The sequence below is a fragment of the Lepus europaeus genome, chromosome 12 (assembly GCF_033115175.1).
Source record: "Lepus europaeus isolate LE1 chromosome 12, mLepTim1.pri, whole genome shotgun sequence".
Classification (NCBI taxonomy): Eukaryota; Metazoa; Chordata; class Mammalia; order Lagomorpha; family Leporidae; genus Lepus; species Lepus europaeus.
The window spans coordinates 42,595,230-42,617,386 of NC_084838.1; positions in this window are offsets into that span (position 1 = coordinate 42,595,230).

The window sequence follows — 22,157 nt, forward strand, 5'->3', positions numbered from 1 at the left end:
CGGATATACCAATCCACCTTAGGACTTTTTATGCAAACTAAGTGTATGTACAGGAGAAGTAACAGTCCCTAATTATCTCCATGAGTAACAAAGGGACAATAGGAAACCATCATCTTGGAAAGTTCACTAGCTCCTCCCTGACCACGACATGTCCAATATCTTACTGCACCTAGTCAGGCTTACATTAGCAGAGATCAATAGAGCTCTCAGAAATAACCTTCACAGAACCACACTACAGGGCTGTTGGCTTGGCCCCCATTCCCTTCATTATTTAATCAGTATTGAGTTTGAATTTAGAAGACAAGGCAAATCACTTTTGAAGTCAAGAGAGGGTGACTCAAAGTCATGAGGGAAGCAATAGGAGGGCATAGTGAAGATTTTTGGAGCTGTAGTGAATTCCCTTTCGTATATCTGGTTCTTCCTTCATTTCACACAATACTCTGTATCAAGCAGAAAATGTTAGCTCTTATCTTCCCATATAGATGTTCATGCTGAACTTGGGATATATCAGCTCTCAAAACTTCTTTTACCATTCCCTGTCACTTGCTTTGGAGTTGCCTCAAAAAACATTGGCCTATAAACTAAAAAATAATTTTTTTTAACAGAGTAGGTGTTTAACCCAGCAGTTAAGACACTCATGTACAATATCACAGTGTCTATGTTCAAACCCAAGTTGTGCTCCTGATTCTAGCTTCCTGCTAATACAGACCCTGGGAAGTAGCAGTGATGGCTCAAGTAATTGGGTTTCTGTCACCCCATAGGAGATCCAGATTGAACTCCTAACTCTTGGCTTTAACTCTGCCTAGCTATAGCCATTGTAGGCATGTGGAAAGTGCACTAGGGGTAAGGAGCTCTTTCTCTCCCCCTCTACCTCTCTGTTTCTATCTATTTCTCTCTCTCTCTCCTTTTCAAAAAACAAAACAAACAAAAACCTTGGACTTAGCATCTTATTGGCCTAGAAACCTGAAGCTACCCCACAATAAGTCCTGTCCTCTCCAAGGAAAACTTCCAAGCAAATCCATCCTGGGATCCTACCTGTTTCCTCAGAACCTACAATATTTGTCCAGTTAACGTTTCCTGAATGGAATTAAATTTTCAAAGAAGCAAATGGCTCAAAATTTCCACATGCAGTTGCACCTTGCCAACAATGTCACAGTGCTGATAGTACAGGGTTAAGGGGTGGGCAAGGCTTACAATTTGGGACCCAGAGATGGCACTGGGTGCTAGTCTGACAAGGGCCTGTCAAGGTGAAGGTGGTGGATAGATATGCACAAGGGAGGTGGTTATGTTAATTAGGTTTATCTGAGTTGGCACAGAATAACCAGCTGCCTATCTCCGCAGGGAGCACCAATAGACATAAATGAAGACAAGGACAATGATCAAGTCTGAAAGAGAGTTAATTGGAAAGGAGTAGCCTGCACTGATTTGCTTAGTGAACAAGTTTCTTAGGAGGATTTGGGAATCCAGAGTAAGTCAAATGATTTTACATAGAGGGATTTTCCCTGGGAGACACAAACATGTTTTATTGACCTCAAATCTGGAAAAGGCCAATATCACAGCAGCTCAAAGGAGGTTAATTTCCAGGGGATACATTGGATACATCTCTTAATTACAGTGTTCATTATAAGTGTTTTTTTTTTTTTTAACCTTTTAGAGCTAGACTCACTTTTAAAACATATCAAAGGACAGGAGAATGAAAGAGTAGAATTAAGTATATGACTACTTTTTATCTTGTAACCAACTACTTCAGGCTTTTGGTTGAAAGGTAAGGAAGCTTGGTTAAGGACTCACTTTTCTTTAATTAACCTGGGAATCATGAATTAATAAGCATCTCTTTTAGAGGAGCCGACATTAGTTTTGTCTTGCTAACAGCAAACTATATCCCATTTACTCCCTATCATGTCATCCATGTCTCTGTTCAAATGTCACCTCTTCAGACAAGCTGTCAGAATGCCACCCCTTCTGCACCAGGGTCTCCTTGTTTCCTATCAGTAATTGCCCAGGTATATTTTTCTTTACTACATTTAGTATTAAGTGATATATAGTTACTTACTTGCCTATTTTCTAATCTGGTTGACCATAATCTCCATGAAGGTGGTTTTTTTTTTTTTTTAATTGACTACTATATCTTTAGCTCCAAAATAGTGCTTGGCATTGTTAAAATGAATGGCGGCCATTCGAGGGTGAACCAATGGAAATGGAAGACCTTTCTCTCTGTCTCTCTCTCACTGTCCACTCTGCCTGTCAAAAAAAAAAAAAAAAAAAAAAAAGAATCACCAAATACCATGAGCAAGAATTTTCACATTTCTTCCTAAAAAGCTGTGTTCACTTTTTTTCTTATTTGGAAAGCCATTTTATTACAGATTTCTTATATTCTTTGATGATGAAACAATTATAATAAAGAGATAAAAATATCATAAACAATGATAAATGAAAAGCTGATTATAATGATTATACATGGAAGAGAAACACCAAAAATCAATGACTGAGGGAATAAAAAAGTTGTCACAAAAATGAGCTGCCTAAATAGAAATATGCTACAAAAATAAGTAAGGTGGGGTAAACTGTTTAAGAACTACCATAAATTCCATCGTACAAACTCGTAGATACATAATTTCATTAGAGTGATCAGCTTTCATGAATGAACTCAGCTGTGACTAGCTCTGTATTTGTTTCAATTGAAGTTTATTAAGAATATTATAGATTCATATGCAGTTGTAATAAATAATAGAGATCCTGTGTGCCTTTTATCCAGATTTTCCCAATGGTAACATTTGCAGAACTATTGCACAATATCACACCTAGTATTTTGATATCTTACAATTTACCTATCTTACTCAGATTTCCTTAGTTTTACTTTTATTCAGTATTCTGCCTGTACATATTTAATATTTTTATACAATTATATAATGCCTGGAGGTTGCTTGTGCCTCCACTGTCAAGACACTGAACAATTTCATGACCCTGAAAATCCTTTCTGTTGCCTCTACCTCCCTCTCACCCACTCTTCTGTCCCTCCTTGGTCCTAATCCACTAGTCCATTCTAGATTTCGGTAATTTTGTCATCTCAAAGTGTTATGTAGGTAAAATCATGCTATCTATTTTTTTAAAGATTTATTTTATTTAGTTGAAAGAGTTACACGGAGAGGTAGAAACAGAGAGAGAGGTCTTCCATCCGCTGGCCCACTCCCCAGATGGCCGCAACGGCTGGAGCTGGGCTGATCTGAAGCCAGGAGGCAGGAGCTTCCTCCAGGTCTCTCATGTGGGTGCAAGGGCCCAAAGACTTGGGCCATCTTCTATTGCTTTCCCAGGCCATAGCAGAGAGCTGGATGGGAAGTGGAGCAGCCGGGACTAGAACCGGGGCCCATATGGGATGCCAGCGCTGCAGGCCAGGGCTTTAACCCGCTACGCCACAGCGCTGGCCCCATGCTATCTGTTAACTTTTTTTCACTGAGCATAACTTTCTGGAGATTCTTTCAAGATGTGAGTGTATCAATAGTTCATTCCTTTTTATTTCTGAATGGTGTTCTTTGGTATGTGTGTGCTTCAGTTTGTTTAACCACTCCTCAGTTGGTGCACGTTTAAGCTGTTTACTGTTTTCGGCTATTTCCAATAAAATTGTGTGAGCATTTATGTACAGATTTCAGTGTGAACAAAAGTTTTGAATTCTTTTATATTCACTTTTATGCAAGGGGAAAATTTAGAGGGAAAAAGGGGAACATGAAACTTTTCTGACCAAAAAACCAAAAATTCTAATTGTAAAGGTTTATTGAGCTTTGTGGATGAAGTCTGTGAAACAAATTGGATATTATGTAGCTTCTGAAATGGTGCACTGAGGATAAGATAACATCACTTATGCAATATTCATGCCTAAACTTTATGACCTGAATCTAATTTTGAAAAAGATCAGAAAATTCAAAATAAATGGCCTATCCAGTAGTCTCTCCTTATCCCACATGACTGACAAGGTGGAAGACAATTGTCAGGCCGTGGGGCAAGAGGTATTGTCCTTGCAAGTGCTTGTTAAGGACAGTTGAGAAAGATGCTACTTGGAGCATCTTGGAATTACTTGCAGTCATTTTCGTCTCTCAAAACCTTGCCTATGTGATTTTCACTCCTTAATCTGAGCTTTCAGCAGCATCTCTATGAGCTCTTGGCTTTTCCTGATAGAGGTTTCAGCATAAACCCTGGACCTTGGCTTTCATCCACAAATGTTAGCATGGATTTGGCCATTTTCTTGCACATCTGTAAAAATAAGAACTTTTATTATTATTTTATTTCTCTCATTAATGTGTATATATTTTGAGTTTAAAAAATATAGGCCGGCGCCGTGGCTCAACAGGCTAATCCTCCGCCTTGCGGCGCCGGCACACCGGGTTCTAGTCCCGGTCGGGGCACCGATCCTGTCCCGGTTGCCCCTCTTCCAGGCCAGCTCTCTGCTGTGGCCAGGGAGTGCAGTGGAGGATGGCCCAAGTGCTTGGGCTCTGCACCCCATGGGAGACCAGGAGAAGCACCTGGCTCCTGCCATCGGAACAGCGCGGTGCGCTGGCCGCAGCGCGCTACCACGGCGGCCATTGGAGGGTGAACCAACGGCAAAGGAAGACCTTTCTCTCTGTCTCTCTCTCACTGTCCACTCTGCCTGTCAAAAAAAAAAAAAAATAAAAAATAAAAAAAAAATATAGACATGCTTAAAAAATGCATCCAATCCTAACTGAAATTATCAGTGAGACATTTTGATGTCGCTTTTTATGCATAAATGCATGAATATTTATTTAGCAAAAAAAATGACCATAATGTGCATAGTATTCAGTAACTTTTCTCTAGATTTCATTATGTTCACATTTATCACAGAATTACATATTATTTTATATGATATTTTGATGATTTTATAATATTCCACAATTATAACGCATAATGTATCTTTTTTTCTTTACCCAGTCCTCATTATTGGGCATTTAGGTTGTCACCAGTTTGGGACTTTTATGAAAAGTGTGCAACTTATGTTCTGTCACTTATCCATGATTTTTTTCCCTTTAGCCACATTGCTAAAAGAAGACTTGCTAGATTAATTTCAGTGAATGTTTACATTGATTTGCCAAATTGTCCTTCAGAAGATTTTAGAAATTATTTTATTCTCTTCAGCAATGAACGAGAGAGGAGTTTTCTCCTATCTTTGTCAGTCTTTTTTTTTTTTTTTTTTTTTTTTTGATCTAGGCAGAGTGGACAGTGAGAGAGAGAGAGAGAGACAGAGAGAAAGGTGTCCTTTTCCATTTTTTCATCCTCCAATGGCTGCTGCGGCTGGCTCGCTGCGGCCTGCGCACCCGCGCTGATCCGAAGCCAGGAGCCAGGTGCTTCTCCTGGTCTCCCATGCGGGTGCAGGGCCCAAGCACTTGGGCCATCCTGCACTGCACTCTCAGGCCACAGCAGAGAGCTGGACTGGAAGAGGAGCAACCGGGACAGAATCCGGCGCCCCGACCGGGACTAGAACCCGGTGTGCTGGCTCCGCAGGTGGAGGATTAGCCTATTGAGCCGTGGCACCAGCCTGTCAGTCTTGAGTGTAATTTTTTAGTCTATGAGAATTGATCATTTTTAAAAATTAAAGTTGATCATTTTTAAAAATGTAACTTTTTTTAATGTTAATAGTTTTATTGAACCAAAAATGTCATGCCATGCAGTCCACACATTGGAAGTGTATGATTCAATGTGTTTTTAAATTATATTTACAGATATAAAGGGACTTCAAAAAGTTCTTAGAAATGAAATTAAAAGATAAATTTATTATGTGCAAGAAAGCTTGCAAAGCATGCACATTCATGCACAACCATCACCGCAGTTATATTAAGATAATTTGAGGGGCTAGCATTGTGGCATAGAGGGTAAAGCCACCACCTGCAACACTGGCATCCTATATGGGTGCTGGTTCATGTCCTGGCTGCTCCACTTCTGATCCAGCTCCATGCTAATGGCCTGGGAAAAGCAGCGGAAGATAGCTCAAGTGCTTGGGCCTCTACCACCCGTCTGGGAGACCTAGATGAAGCTTCTGGCTCCTGGCTTTGGCCTGGCCCCACACTGGCTGTTGCTGCCATTTGGGGCATGAACCAGCAGATGGAGGACCTCTCTGTAACTCTGAATTTCAAATGCATAAACAAATCTTTTAAAAAGACACTTAGATCCTCTCAAAAACATAAAACTGTGCACTTTAGCTCTTTCTCCCCATCTCTCACCCTCTCATCCCCTCAGCTTTAAACCACCACTGATCTACTTTCTGTCTTTCAGATTTGTCACTAATTTTTTTTTAGGTTTTATTTGTTTATTTGAAAGGCAGAGTGGGGGGGGGGAGAGAGAAAGAGAGAGAGAGAGAGAGAGAGAGAGAGAGAGAGAAAGAGAGAAATCTTCTATCTACTGATTTACTTCGCAAATGTCTGCAGCAGCTAAGACTGGACAAGGCTGATGCCAGGAACCAGGAATAACATCCAGATCTCCTACATTGATGGCAGGAACCCAAGTACTTGGGCCATCCTCTGCTGCCTCCCAGGGTGCACCTTGGCAGGGCTAGAAGTGGGACTTAATCCCAAGCACTCTGGTTTTGGGATGAGGACAATCCAGGCAGTCACTTAACCTGCTGTACCACAGTGCCTGCCGTGACTCTGAGCTAAGAATGCAGTTGCTTGGTTACATTTGCAGTTTTTTTTTTTTTTTCTTTTTTAAGATCACACAGTAATTTATTGAGACTCCCCTCCCCTTCCTCATGGTCTCTGAGTCACTTTTCCACTTGTGGATCTTATAAATGCAAGTTTTTTAATAACTCTAGAAACTCTTTTTAAAAAATAAGGAATCTTATGTCATCCTATTTTTGAAGTACAAGCCAATTCTTTAAGAGGTAAACTCATTTAGTAGTTACTTATTTTTTGGTATAACCAGAATATAGTGGGATATTGAACTATCAATTTCTTTGACTCTTGGGAGTCAGCTTAACATTCCATAGATGGGGCATAGTTTTTATATCCCACAATATGAAGTAAACAAAATGCAATTTGGAGGCCAGTTATGCATTTAACATGTCTTTAGCATTTTAAATTATTTATATTCCTGTGCTGCTTTTTAGTAAAATTGTTTCCCAGAGAGAACCAGTCTGTGATCATTGCTCTGTTATAATTGAGCACATTTTGCAGCATGTTTGGTCATGGCAATCTAATTCTCCTGATCATTTTGTTGCAGAAGATTGGAATTTTGAGTTTGCAATGTCCATGACATTAAACTGTGAACTGTTGGGACTTACCAACCAGTTTATCAGTGTTTGAGGATATGCGTACTTAGTACTGAAACCAAGCTCGTAGCCCTAATGCATTTGCTATAGACTTTATCAGGGCCCTGAGCTCTCTCCTTTGGCTTGCAGTTCCTCTGTCTCTATTTTTGTGGCTACAAGTTCATTCCTTACTAAAGATTAGCTCACTAAATTATGAGTGAGGTAAGATTAAAGATTAACTTCCCTTAATTTCAGGGGGACTGAGGATTTTTGTGTTACCCAAATCCCTGCTCTGCTCCTACTTTTTTCTTTACCCTGGCGTCAGGGATTAGCTTACTGTGTATAGGGTGAGTGGACCCAGGTTTCAGGATTCCATGACAACAGCCTCTTAAGGAAAATTTGCCTGCAGATTGAAAGCTGCAAAATCACTGAAATAATTGTTTAAAAAAGAATCTTAGTACAGAACCTTTTAGATTTTTGGTAACTTGTGTTAAGAATTTTGTACATGTTGATGTCTGTATTGATTCTCAGCCAATTAAATCTCAATTATGAAAGAGAAAAATTCCCATACTTGATTATTTATTTTCTAAAGAATTATTTATTTGAAAGAGTGACATAGAGAGAGGGACAGAGAGAGCTCTTCCATCCTTTGGTTCACTCTCCAAATGGCCACAACAACCAAGGGCTGGGCCAGCTCAAAGTCAGGAGCAAGGAATGCCATCTGGGTCTCCCACGTGGGTGGCGGGGCTCATCATCTGCTGCCTTCCCAGGCACATTAGCAGGAAGCTGGATTGGAAACAGAATAGCTAGGACTCAAACTGGCACTCTGATGCGACCCCAGGTTTTCCAGGCGGCGGCTTAACTTGCTGTTCCACAGCTGCATCTGATACTTCATTATTTAGAAACGAGATTATCATTTTCAAATTTAAAAATTGTAAAGTATTTATTTTTAAATAGTAGAAGGTGAGATTGGTCCGATTTGGTGTCCTCCCTTTAACTGAAAGTTGAGATTCAGACTGTCCTTTTCTTATTTCGCTCTGTATTTGAATCTTTCGCATGTTTATGTGAATTTGAGTACTCTTTGTTCCCTAGGTGGTGGCTGTGCAGAGTGATTTGTTCGAGGAAAGGAGTTGTTTGATGTATATGGGTACTGAGGCGCCAACACTGAGTGTGCTCTTTGTTCTGGAGCACAGTAGAGCAATTTGCATGCAGGCTTGTTCTTTACTGGCAATTTTGCTTTAATGTTCACTTTTACAAGATGTGCCTCCAAATGCCTTTTGCTGGAATTCACTATTATTTGAACGGAACGATTTTTCCTTAAGATTCAGGAGAGATTTTAATACAAAGTAACTTTAGCTTTTGAATTGACACATCCATCAGCCACTAGTGAATTCTGTTGGCTTAAACATCAATCTCACGGTTACAGTTAGCAGAAGAGAGCCGGACTCAGTATCTCCATAGTCGTAAGGGTCTACTCCCTTTTTGGCCCTAATATAAAGCATCAACACAGAGATATCTTAAACATTTGCTTTACAAAATAAAAAATAGAAATCCAACAAAGAAAAGCTTAGAGAACTTTGAGTAGAGAAGTTCCATTAAGAAAGAAGTTTCCCTGGTTGATGTTTTAAAATACTACAAATTCTCAACTGAGACTTAATGCTCAAATATGTTTCACTTGTCCTAAAATAATACATCCATAAATACAAAACTGTAATAGTTACTTTCCCACTGTGTCAATCTTGAGAAAAATATATTCTTTGAAAAGAAATTTTTTTCAAAAGTGAAATGTATAATAAAAAACGAGAAATGTGGTATGTTGGATTATTATTCCCATTTCCTCACTCCCTCTTTGTGACGCTGCAGGATATCTCAGTAGGAGGTGGGGGGATTCTTCCCCATTTCATTTGTGTTGTGAGGATGTGTCAGTTCTCGAGAGATCTTCAAATCAATTTTATGGTCCTGCTTCTCTCTCTTACACATTTGTCATTGTTCCTAGAAACAACATGTCTGTGCTAGCTGAGAATGAAGGACATATGGAGCTGACCTGAACCTGACTTGTGTCCTGAAACAAAACCTCCCCACACAATTCTCAGAGTGTTGCTTGTGTCAGCCTTCAAACTTGTAAGTACCTTTTTTTTTTTGTTTGTTTTTGGTTACATAGTAAAAAAATAATATCAACAGAAATTCTCACGCTTCCCCAAGTCTGGACATGGCATAAGCAGAATTAGGCAAATTTTATACCTACTTTGTATGCCTGGACTTCAGTCTTCTTGCCAGTTAACAATTCCAGAGTCAAGTCCATTAACCATCTCACACACATCCAAGCCTTGAAGCTTACAAACAACATTCAAGGCTAAAAGGTACATGATTTTATATATTATAGGGAAAAGAAACTCTGAAAAGATTGAGGGCCAACAATCTATGATTTTCTTGTTCATCATGGTCTAGTGGTAGAGATCCTAAGTTCTGTGGCACAGAAATCACAAAGGATAAGAACACAACATCTGGGCCAGTGCTGTGGTGCAGTGGGTTAATGCCCTGGCCTGAAGCGCCGGCATACCATATGGGCGCTGGTTCCAAGATCCAGCTGCTCCACTTCCGATCCAGCTCTCTGCTATGGCCTGGGAAAACAGTAGAAGATGGCCCAATTCCTTGGGGCCCTGTACCCACATGGGAGACCCAGAGGAGACTCCTGGCTCCTGGCTTCAGATTGGTGCAGCTCAGGCCGTTGTGGCCAATTGGGGAGTGAACCATTGGATGGAAGACCTCTCTCTCTCTCTCTCTGCTTCTCCTCTCTCTGTGTAACTCTGACTTTCAAATAAATAAATAAATCTTAAAAAACAAAACAAAAACACAACATCAGGGGTCCTCTTCCAATCCAGTCTGCTTGCTGAGACATCTTTTTTTTTTTTTTTTTTTTTTTGACAGGCAGAGTGGATAGTGAGAGAGAGAGAGACAGAGAGAAAGGTCTTCCTGTTTGCCATTGGTTCACCTTCCAATGGCTGCTGCGGCCGGCACATTGTGCTGATCCAAAGCCAGGAGCCAGGTGCTTCTCCTGGTCTCCCATGCGGGTGCAGGGCTCAAGGACTTGGGCCATCCTCCACTGCACTCCCGGGCCATAGCAGAGAGCTGGCCTGGAAGAGGGGCAACCGGGGTAAAATCCGGCACCCCAACCGGGACTAGAACCCGGTGTGCTAGCACCGCAAGGCGGAGGATTAGCCTGTTAAGCCACAGCGCCAGCCTTGCTGAGACATCTTGACATAGAAATTCTCTGGGTCACAATTTCTTCACCTGTTAAGCAGGGGAAAGAGGTTCAGCTTCCAGAGAGTTTGTTACAGAGATCAACGCGAGATGGAATCCTTGTAAATGCTGGAGTGTAGCACACCAGTCACATATACCAGTTATCCTCATCAAATACACCCAGATGGGTGTTTGGTTTCTGAAAATGCACTGTATTATAAGTTTTTAGACTATCATTCTTCCCAAAGTGCATTCCAGAGCTCTGGATCCAGAACTAGAATTTCTAGTTTTGTAAGTAGTGGTCTTTACTTTGTTCTACTTGACATGTTGCTTGGGAGATCTCATAAAGATTTTTTACTTTCTCATTTGTTACAAAGTGAGAATAACCAAATTTAGATTTGCCTACCATGGAGAAAAACAGAGTGGTTTCAACCTATCAATTATTTTTTGGTAGGGGCTAATACTATGGTGCGTCAGCTAAAGCTGCCATATAGGTGCTGGTTGGAGTCCCAGCTGCTCCATTTCCAATCCATCGTTGAAAGATGGCTCAAGTGCTTGGGGCCCTGCACCCATGTGGGAGAACTGGAGGAACCTCTAGGCTCCTGGCTTTGGCCTGGCTCAGCCCTGGCTATTGTAGACATTTGGGGAGTGAACCAGCTGAGGGAAGATCACTGTTCCAGCCTCGACCTCTTTGTAACTCTGCCTCTCCAAAAAATCTTTTAGAAAATTATTCTTTGGTATTTAGAATGGGGGGGGGGTGTCACATCTTTCTCCAGGTGAAGACTGTAGAACACCTAGAGATCTTTGACTATTGGAAAGGTTTTTCAGTGTTAGAGAGTCCCAACTCTGTCTCTCTATTTCTTCAACCTTGTCATCATTTGTCGGTACAAGTGAGTTAACTCATCAGCTTAGGTCTCCACGATGTTCTCTGCTTAGTGGACATACTACCTTGTATATTCTGAGATCAATTTGTAAGTTTGCTCTTGAACTCTGTGCCTGCCATTAATAATAATGATAATGGCAACAACAAGAAGGAATAGCATAGTGATTAACAATATAAATTTTGGAGCCACACTGTTTTTGTTCATATTACAGCTTTGCTTCTTAGCAGCTGTGTATGCTTAATGTCTCTACCTCAATTTCATCATCTGTAAAATAATAATAATGAGAGAATTACTACCTCATAAGATTGTTGTAAAGAGTGAATGAGCAAAGACTCATAAAGAATTCAGAATAGTTTCTTTTTCCAACCGCCAGAATGAAAGACCATTGAACACATATAGTATCCAGTTGAGTCTTCAGAGAGGTGTTAGTTCTATAGGAGGGAAAAATTTAGAATAAAAGGCATTTTTTATATGCTGTAACGAAATTAAAAGCAATCTCAAAAGTATCAACTGATTCCAGATAATATAACTGCACTTCTAAGGAGAGCTCCCAAAATATTTAAAAGAATACAAATGAATAAACCCTCAAGCCTTCCATGACCTAGCAGTGTAAGATTCATAACGTAAGGTACTCAGTAAAAATTACTAGGTGTGAAAAAAAAAGCAGGAAAAATTCAGTTCATAAACAAGAGAAACAAGACCCATGGTTAGCATGTCCTCTGTGTTGTCTTTTAGATGGCACGTGGTGGTCTCTGTAAAATACCACTTCCTGGGGCCAGCATTGTGATAAAGCAGGTTGTGCTGTTGCTTTTGATGTTATGATTTTTAAAAAACATCCATTCCAAGGGGTGGGTATTTGGTATGGTGGTTGACTCTGCTTGCGATAAATATACCAGAGAATGACAGAGTATGTAAGGACATTGAAATATCAAATATGTATATATTATATATGTGTGTGTGTATATATATATATATATATATATGTTCAAGAAATAAGAGAATGGACAAGTCAAAGAGAAATATGTAAGATTTCAAAATACTCAAGTTGGATTTCTGGACACAAAATACATAGTATTTAAATTGAAAACTGTATTTGACTGGATTAACACCAGATTTGATGTGGGCTCGAGTATCTTAATTTCTATTCCAGGTTCTTGCCCTTACAGAGATAAGAATTCAAAGTGGAAGCATCCATATATAGTACACAAGTGAGAGCAGGATTTACTTAAAGTGAGAAGAAACATGCATTCACACCTGAGTGTGGGCTGCCCGACATAGAGGATACTTCATGAGTAGGCCAGAGGTTTGATCATGAAAGAGAAAAAAGATGGAACAAGTGTGGCCCATGGTGGAAAGAGACCAATCCCCCAAGCCTCTTTAATAAGGTAGAAGATGGTGCCTTAATTGGATATACAAATAGGGTGGGGTCTTAGCATGCATCCTGGTCAAGATGAGATAGTTGCAACCTGGGCAAGTGAGCATTTGAAGTCAACAGTTAAAGAGATAAACACTACATTTCAGGACTACAAGAATTCTGGCTCACCTAAAGTTTAACTAACTGCCTAGTTACTCCATATCAGATTAAACATTATATAATAAAAGGTTAGTGACTTTGAAGAAGCAACAGAAACTATCCAACATGCCAGATTGTCACAGGAATTTACTATGTTGGTTTTCATGGTAAGGATGTTGGGTGACTAAGGAAATTTCTCCAAGATAAAGACTTTCTAAAATTCAAATTTCTCTAAATATTTAGAAGTAAAAGGTAGAGGTATAACAGAGCCTGTAACCCAGCAGGATGTCTCTTAGTGGTTAAACTAATATGAACCAGGCCATATTATTTCTAGAACTCTAAAATGATAGCTAACAGAACTAGAAAATCTCTGTGGAACATTGGTAGAGAGCTTAGAATATTCCCGAGACCCATGGTTAGCATGTCCTCTGTGTTGTCTTTTAGATGGCACGTGGTGGTCTCTGTAAAATACCACTTCCTGGGGCCAGCATTGTGATAAAGCAGGTTGTGCTGTTGCTTTTGATGTTATGATTTTTAAAAAACATCCATTCCAAGGGGTGGGTATTTGGTATGGTGACTGACACTGCGTGCGATGCTCACATCCCATGTTGGGATGGTTGGGTCTGAGTTCTGGCTCTCTTCCTGACTCCAGACTTCAGCTAATGTACACCTCAAAAGGCAACAGGTGATGGCTAAACTAACTGGTTTATTATATTACAGATATGTGATTATACTTATTTAACAATTATAAATTATTTAAATTATAATTATGAATTATCCAGTAATTATACATTTTAACATTTATAAGTTATAAATTACAAATATAATTATATAACAGTATAAAGTTATATAATACATTACTATATTGTATAATAAAATATACCACTATTATATGTTATATACTAATTTATACTGTATAATATAGCATATAATAATTATATAAATAGAATAATAAATTATATATGCTGATTATATTAGAGAAATTTATTTAAAAAGGTACTTGAAGATACAGTTGAGGGCTAGGAAGATGTTATCTCCTGGAGAGCCTTTCTGTCTACTTCTGCTGAGCATTGGGAGAGTATCTGAAATGATTTTAATCTTTTAGAGACTGAGAGGATTTGATGCTTAGCAATGGTATTTCATGGGCCAGTCTGCTTCTGTTTCACCATTCTTCCTGGGATATGGATATTCCAAGCATGAGTCCATAGTATGAGTTTACTCACCTCCTTGCCCCACTTTCCCAAAAGGTCCCAAACTCCAGCATTTTTTCCCCTTTTGGCTCAATGAATTGACAAGAAGTGCACAGACCCTTTGCTCTTCAACTGCCTCTCCTGAGACAGCAAATGTCCCTGGGGTGAAATGACACTAATAGCCACACGTACATTCCAGAATTTCCATAATCTGGACTTTGGCCTGTTGACTGTTCAATACTTTGTTTCTGTGATGTCTTATAGTAGATTTAAATGTTTCTCCAGATTTTCTAGGTTTTTTTTTTTTTTCTATGTACAAAAGTTAGTCCCAGCCACCTAATCTATTATCAGAATGGCAAGCATCGAGATAGTTTCTTTTTTGAAAGGGCCAAGTTGAAAATAAATAGTTCTAATTATTATCAATGGCAATGACACCTTTTGTAGGTTCTACTACTCAGTATGACTCTTTGATGAGCCAGGACACTGTACTTTCAGGGAGTTTACTGATTGCCTAGTCTTGACCCTTGTTTTACTGAGGATGAGGAAGTGGGAGTGATTTGTACGTGAGTGGGTAGAGTGCAGATTATTAACAGGTCCGGCTATATTGCCTCATAGCTATCCAAATAATGAACTTATTTAATAAAATAAAAGAAGCCATTGGTAGCAAGTGTGTTTGGCAGAATGATTGATTTTCTAATTTAAAATTTGCTCTGGTATGAGGAAATGTACATTTCCTTTTTAAAATAATTTTCTGTATTAAGACTAAATTAATTTTTAATTTAAAGTAAATAAATTTCATGTATTCCATATATACAGATTTAGGAGCACAGTGATTTTTCCCACCCTACCCCTCCTCCTGCCCATGCTCCCATCCTTCTTCCTCTCTTATTTTGTCTCTTAATTTTTTAAAAAAGATTTATTTATTTATTTGAGAGGCAGAGTTACAGGTAGAGAGAGAGAGACAGACAGACAGACAGAGAGAAAGGTCTTCCATCTGCTGGTTCACTCCCCAGATGGTTGCAGTGGCTGGAGCTGAGCTGATCTGAAGCCTGGAGCCAGGAGCTTCTTCTGGGTCCTCTATGTAGGTGCAGGGGCTCAAGGACTTGGGGCATCTTCCACTGCTTTCCCAGGCCATTATCAGGGAGCTGGATTAGAAGTTGAACAATCGATATTCAAACCAGCACCCATATGGGATGCTGGTGCTGCAGGCAGAGGCTTAGCCTACTATGCCACAGCACTGGCCCCTTCTCTCTTAATTTTTTTAACTTTTATTTAATAAATGTAAATTTCCAAAGTACAACTTTTGGATTATAGCGGCTTTCTCCCCCATAACCTCCTTCCCACCCACAACCATCCCATCTCCCACTCCCTCTCCCACCCCATTCACATCAAGATTCATTTTCAATTATATTTATATACAGAAGATCAATTTAGTATATACTAAGTAAAGATTTCAACAGTTTGCACCTTTTAATTCTTTCAGTTAGTATTAGCAGACTAGTCTTGTTTATGTAATCCCTTTGACTCTTAATCCTTTCATTATGATCAATTGTGAACTGAAACTGATCACTTTGACTAGTGAGATGGCATTGGTACATGCCACCTTGATGGGACTGAATTGGAATCCCCTGGCGCGTTTCTAACTCTACCATTTGGGGCAAGTCCCCGGTGCATGTCCCAAACTGTACATCTCCTCCCTCTCTTATTCCCACTCTTATATTTAACAGGGATCACTTTTCAGTTAAATTTAAACACCTAAGAATAATTGTGTGTTAATTGCAGAGTTCAACCAATAGTATTAAGTAGAACAAAAAAAAAATACTAAAAAAGGATAAAGTATTAAGTTGTACATCAATAGTCAGGACAAGGGCCGATCAAGTCACTGTTTCTCATAGTGTCGATTTCACTTCAACAGGTTTCCTTTTTGGTGCTCGGTTAGTTGTCACTGATCAGGGAGAACATATGATATTTGTCCCTCTGGGACTGGCTTATTTCACTCAGCATGATGTGTTCCAGATTCCTCCATTTTGTTGCACATGACCAGATTTCTTGTTTTTTACTGCTGTACAGTATTCTATAGAGTACATGTCCCATAATTTCTTTATCCAGTCTATTGTTGATAGGCATTTAGGTTGATTTCAGGTCTTAGCTATTGTGAATTGAGCTGCAATAAACATTGAGGTGCAGACAGCTCTTTTATTTGCCAATTTAATTTCCTTTGGGTAAATTCCAAGGAGTGGGATGGCTGGGTTGAATGGTAGGGTTATATTCAGGTTTCTGGGGAATCTCCATGAGAGACACAGACTGGCTGAATGGATTAAGGAACAAAACCCATCTATTTGCTGCTTACAAGAAACACATCTTTCCAACAAAAATGCATGCAGACTGAAAATGAAAGGCTAGAAAGAGATATACCATGCCAACAGAAACCAAAAAAGAGCTGGCATAGCCATCGTAATACCAGACAAAATAAACTTTAACACAAAAACTGTTAAGAGAGAAAAAGAGGGGCACTACATAATGATTAAGGGATCAATTCAACAGGAAGATGTAACTATTATCAATGTATATACACCTAATTACAGGGCACCAGTTTATTTAAAAGACATGTTAAGGAACTTAAAGGGAGACTTAGACTCCTATACAATAGTATTGGGGGACTTCAATACTCCAATCTTAGAAATACACAGATCAACCAGACAGAAGATCAACAAGGAAACAGCAGACTTAATCGACACTATAGCTCAAATGGATCTAACAGATATCTACAGAACTTTTCATCCTACACTTAAAGAATACACATTCTTCTCAGCAGTACATGGAACCTACTCTAGGATTGACCACATACTAGGCTATAAAGCAAGCCTCAGCAAATTCAAAAGAATTAGAATCATACCATGCAGCTTCTCAGACCACAGTGGAATGAAGTTGGAAATTAGCAACTCAGGAATCCCTAGAGCATATGCAAACACATGGAGACTGAACAACATGCTCATGAATGAACAGTGGGTCATAGAAGAAATCAAAAGAGACATCAAAAATTTTGTGGAAGTAAATGAGGATAACAACACAACATATCAAAACTTGTGGGATACAGCAAAAGCAGTGTTAAGAGGAAAGTTTATAGCAATAGGTGCCTACATCAAGAAACTGGAAAGATACCAAATAAATGAGCTTTCAGTGCATCTCAAGGAACTAGAAAGACGGCAGCAAACCAGACCCAGAACTAGTAGAAGAGAAATAATTAAAATCAGAGAAGAAATCAACAGGATTGAATCCAAAAAAATTTTCAAAAGATCAGCCAAATGAAGAGCTGGTTTTTTGATAAAATAAACAAAATTGGGGGGAGGAAGCCATTGTAATGCATAAACTGTACTTTGGAAATTTATATTTACTAAATAAAAGTAAAAAAAAAGAAAAAATAAACAAAATTGACACACCAATGGCCCAACTAACTAAAAAAAGAAAAGACCCAAATCAATAAAATCAGAGATGAAAAAGGGAATGTAACAACAGACACCACAGAAATAAAAAGAGTCATCAGAAATTACTACAAAGAGTTGTATGCCAGCAAACAGGGAAATCTATCAGAAATGGATAGTTTCCTGGACACATGCAACCTACTTATGTTGAAACATGAAGAAATAGAAAACCTAAACAGACCCATAATTGAGAAAGAAATTGAATCAGTAATAAAGTCCCTCCCAACAAAGAAAAGCCCAGAACCAGATGGATTCACTGCTGAATTCTACCAGACATTTAAAGAACTAACTCCAATTCTTCTGAAACTATCCAGAACAATGGAAAAAGAGGGAAAATCCTCTGCCTTGCGGCGCCAGCACACCGGGTTCTAGTCCCGGTTGGGGTGCCGGATTCTATCCCAGTTGCCCCTCTTCCAGGCCAGCTCTCTGCTATGGCCCGGGAAGGCAGTGGAGGATGGCCCAAATCCTTGAGCCCTGCACCCGCATGGGAGACCAGGAGAAGCACCTGGCTCCTGGCTTCGGATTAGCGTGATGCGCCTGCCACGGTGGCCATTGGAGGGTGAACCAACGGCAAACAGGAAGACCTTTCTCTCTGTCTCTCTCTCTCTCACTATCCACTCTGCCTGTCAAAAAAAAAAAAAAAAAAAAAAAAAGGAATCCTCTCAAATTCTTTCTGTGAAGCCAGCATCACCTTAATTCCTAAGCCAGAAAAATATGCAGCATTGAAGGAGAATTACAGACCAATATCCCTGATGAACATAGACACTAAAATCCTCAGTAAAATTCTGGCTAATTGAATGCAACAACACATCAGAAAGATCATCCACCCAGACCAAGTGGGATTTATCCCTGGTATGCAGGGATGGTTCAATGTGCACAAGTCAATCAATGTGATACACCACATTAACAAACTGCAGAAGAAAAACCATATGATTATCTCAATAGATGCAGAGAAAGCATTTTATAAAATACAATACCCTCTCTTAATTCTTACAATGATCTACTTTTAGTGTACTTTATACTCATAAGTTTGACCCTGCACTAAGTAAAGAGTTAACAAGTAGTAAGAAGAAAAAACACTGTTCAACAGTAGAGTCAAAGACAAAGTCTATAAATAAAAATCAAATCTTAAAATGTGAAATTCACTTATATACATCACATTTTGTTTGGTACTCTGTATATTAGTTGCCACAAATCAGGGAAAACATGATATTTGTATTTTGGGTATTGGCTTATTTCTCTAAGCATAGTGGTCTTCAGTTGATCCATTTTTTTTTTTTTTGTAGTGGACAGGGTTTTATTCTTTTTAATGGCTGAGTAGTATTCCATAGTGTATATATACCGCAATTTCTTTTTGCGTTTATCAGTTGATAGACATCTGGGTTGATTACATATCTTTTTTCTTTAAAGATTTATTTATTTATTTGAAAGGCAGAGTCACAGAGAGGCAGAGGCTGAGAGAGAGAGAGAGAGAGAGAGAGAGAGAGAAAGTTAGAGAGATCTTTCATCTGCTGGTTCACTCCCCAGACTGCAATGGCCAGAAATGTGCCAATCCGAAGCCAGGAGCCTCTTCCAGGTCTTCCACATGAGTGCAGAGGCCCAAGGACTTGGGCCATCTTCTTCTGCTTTCCTGGGCCACTGCAGAGAACTGGGTTGGAAGTGGAGCAGCCAGGATTTGAATTGGCACCCATATGGCATGCTGGCACTGCAGGCAGCGGCTTTACCCACTTTGCTGCATCACCAGCCCTTATTCCATATCTAGCTATTGTGAGTTGAGCTTCAGTAAACATGGGGGTACAAATAACTATTTCTTTTTAAATGTTTATTAATCTAAAGAGAACAGATTTCATATATTTCATAGTTACAATTCTAAGAAGATAGCACTAATGAAAACACTTTATTACATCACTGCTGTTTTACCAAGATTTCTTCCTGGCTTACTTAGCATTTTTCTAGGGATTGTCTTTGCTTCCACAATTTAGAAGGTGATTTTAATTTTTATCTATTTATTTTAATTTTATTTGAAATACAGAAAGAGAGAAAGTTATTCTATCTGCTGGCTTACTCCACACATTGCCACAACAGCCAGGGCTGGACCAGGCCAAAGACAGCAGACTAGAATTCCATCCATGTCCCCTATGTTAATGTCAGAGACACAAGAATTGAGCCGTCACTGCTGCCTCCCAGGATGCACATTAGCAGGATGCTGGTTTGGAAGTGGAATAGCTAGGACTCAGTTAGGCACTCTGAGAAGGGATGTGGGCACCTGAAGTGATGCCTTAACTGTTGGGCCAAATGCCTCCCCCTAAATGGTCATATGAATTCATGTAGTTCTTTTAGGATTAGTGAGAGTTGCTTCCCAATGAGTTGCAAGAATATTTGCCAGAATATTCTTTCGACAATATTGCTGCTCTCCACTTGTTCATATTCTTTGGTGTGGCTGTCAACTTATTCTGTGTGGGCCTCTTCCCTTCACTAGCACCACTTCCTTTCATGTCGTCATTGGAATTTAAATAAATTTCTCCCGATGATAGGGAGAGGCATCTTCTTTCTTCAGTTTAAAATTATTAAGTCCAAATAATCCATTCAGCCAAATTTCAACAAAAGATAGAAAAAAGTTTCTAAGCCAAGTTATTATTAGGATGCATAACTGACATGTCATGTGTATCAGAAATGTAATTAATTTGGATGTTATTTATTGACTTCATTATATCTGCATGAATGAAGCTTAATCATTTAGTTTCTTTTAATGACATTTAATTTATAAATTTCCATGCCAAAAATATTTGCTTCCAGGTTTCAATTCTATAAAATGGTTAAAACCCCAGAGCAACAAAAAGGTTATAAAGCCTGCATATAGGCTTATAGAATTATTTAAAACATGAATCTGGATTTCTGGCACTTCTGACTTCAAAGCCTAGTACAGATTATGTAAGAACATTACCGTCACCTTTCTAACCAAGGCCACTGGAGAATTTCTTCTAGCTTAATGCCTGTGCTAATTATTATAAGTCGTGTTTTCAATATTCTCAGGAATTTGGTAAATATAATAGAAAATCATAAGCAAGGGGCAGAAACAGCAACCCCACATCTATTGCATAACAAAACTAGAAAATTTCTAAAAAGGATTAGACAAAAGCTATCCATCCAGTTGTTTCCTTTTGTAGACAGCTAAACCGTGAAGTCCCAGAAAACTGTATGCCTTACTATCTTGATGTGCACCAGCTGAAGACAACCAGGGAGAGCTATAGTCATAAGATGGGTTTATTACTTGATAGAACGAACGAAGCTGATCCCATGTCAAGTGTGGAGTGTCTCGTTGCAGTGTGCTAGGAAGATTTGTTAGAGAAGTTGGCTCGGTGTTAAGTGATTTGAGGAAGCACCCGAGGAGGCAGATATTTGCTATGGACTGAGTACCGTCAGCACAAACCATGCTATGGATGTGGATTAGTAATTTTTATCTAGGAGGCAAGAGGAGCAGAATGATACCAATACTGTAATTGACAAATATCAGCACTCTTGATAGCCACAAAAAGAGGAAATTTGACAATTTATTTATTTATTTATTCTCATAATTAAATTATTTGTAGTATTAGATCTGTTTCATTCCCAAAAATAAATTCTATTAATTCCTTTGTATATTTGTATTAAATTTTTTACTATGTTAGCATAGTATTTATTTTTTCATTAAAAATTCTCTCAGACCTACGTAAAAAATTAGAAAACACAGCACAAAGAAATTTAGTGAGAATTTCACAGGTCAGTGATAACTGATTTTGACATTTCTTTTCAGAGTTTACTATTGGATAAGCAGGTGTTTTGTTTGGGGGAACCTGTGACTGGAGTTTCCCCAAGAGTGGTGTCAGGGGATTTCTCACAGGGATGACCACAAAGTGTCCCTTGTTGAGACAGGTTGGGACTCCCAAGAAAGAAACACTAAACATTAGGGTGATCAGTACCAAGCCTTTATTAGGGTAACTTTACATTCTAGTGGCTATAGTGCCTTGATGATGGACAATGAGAGAAAAGGTGTTCTACCAGGCGTTTCTGCAATGAGGAGGTTGGGTTATGGAGTTTATATAAGGATTTAAGAAATTTGGCCCAGGGCTAAGACTTCTTTCTGTGCATTTAGCTACATGTTTGACCTTTCAGTGTTCTTGGAAACAATGTAAAAATGTTTGTCAGTGCCTGGGAATATTCAAGACCTTGGCTTGGGTTCAAGCCTGCATGGAAAAACATGTTGCTGGCCAGGTCACAGAGTGGCCTAGGGACTCTGTGTTTGTCAGGACACAGAAAGAGAGGAGGGGCCTGGGAACCCCACAGAAGGGTTTTCTTTTTCTTTTTTTCTCTCTTTCTTTCTGTACTACTTATTTGCACTTCTGAATTTTGTGTCTAATGGAGAAACTTTTAAAGATAATTCTTTGGAAGATTATTCTAATAATTCAGTTGTTCTGTTTAGACCTCAACCAGATTCCTCCATTCTATTCCAACCTCAAAGGCAACATAGAAAAGTTACAACACCAAACCACCAGCCTCCAAAATATATAAACCAGTGCTGCTCTATCAATAAGCTGCCAATCAATTCATGAATTTGGGTTTCCT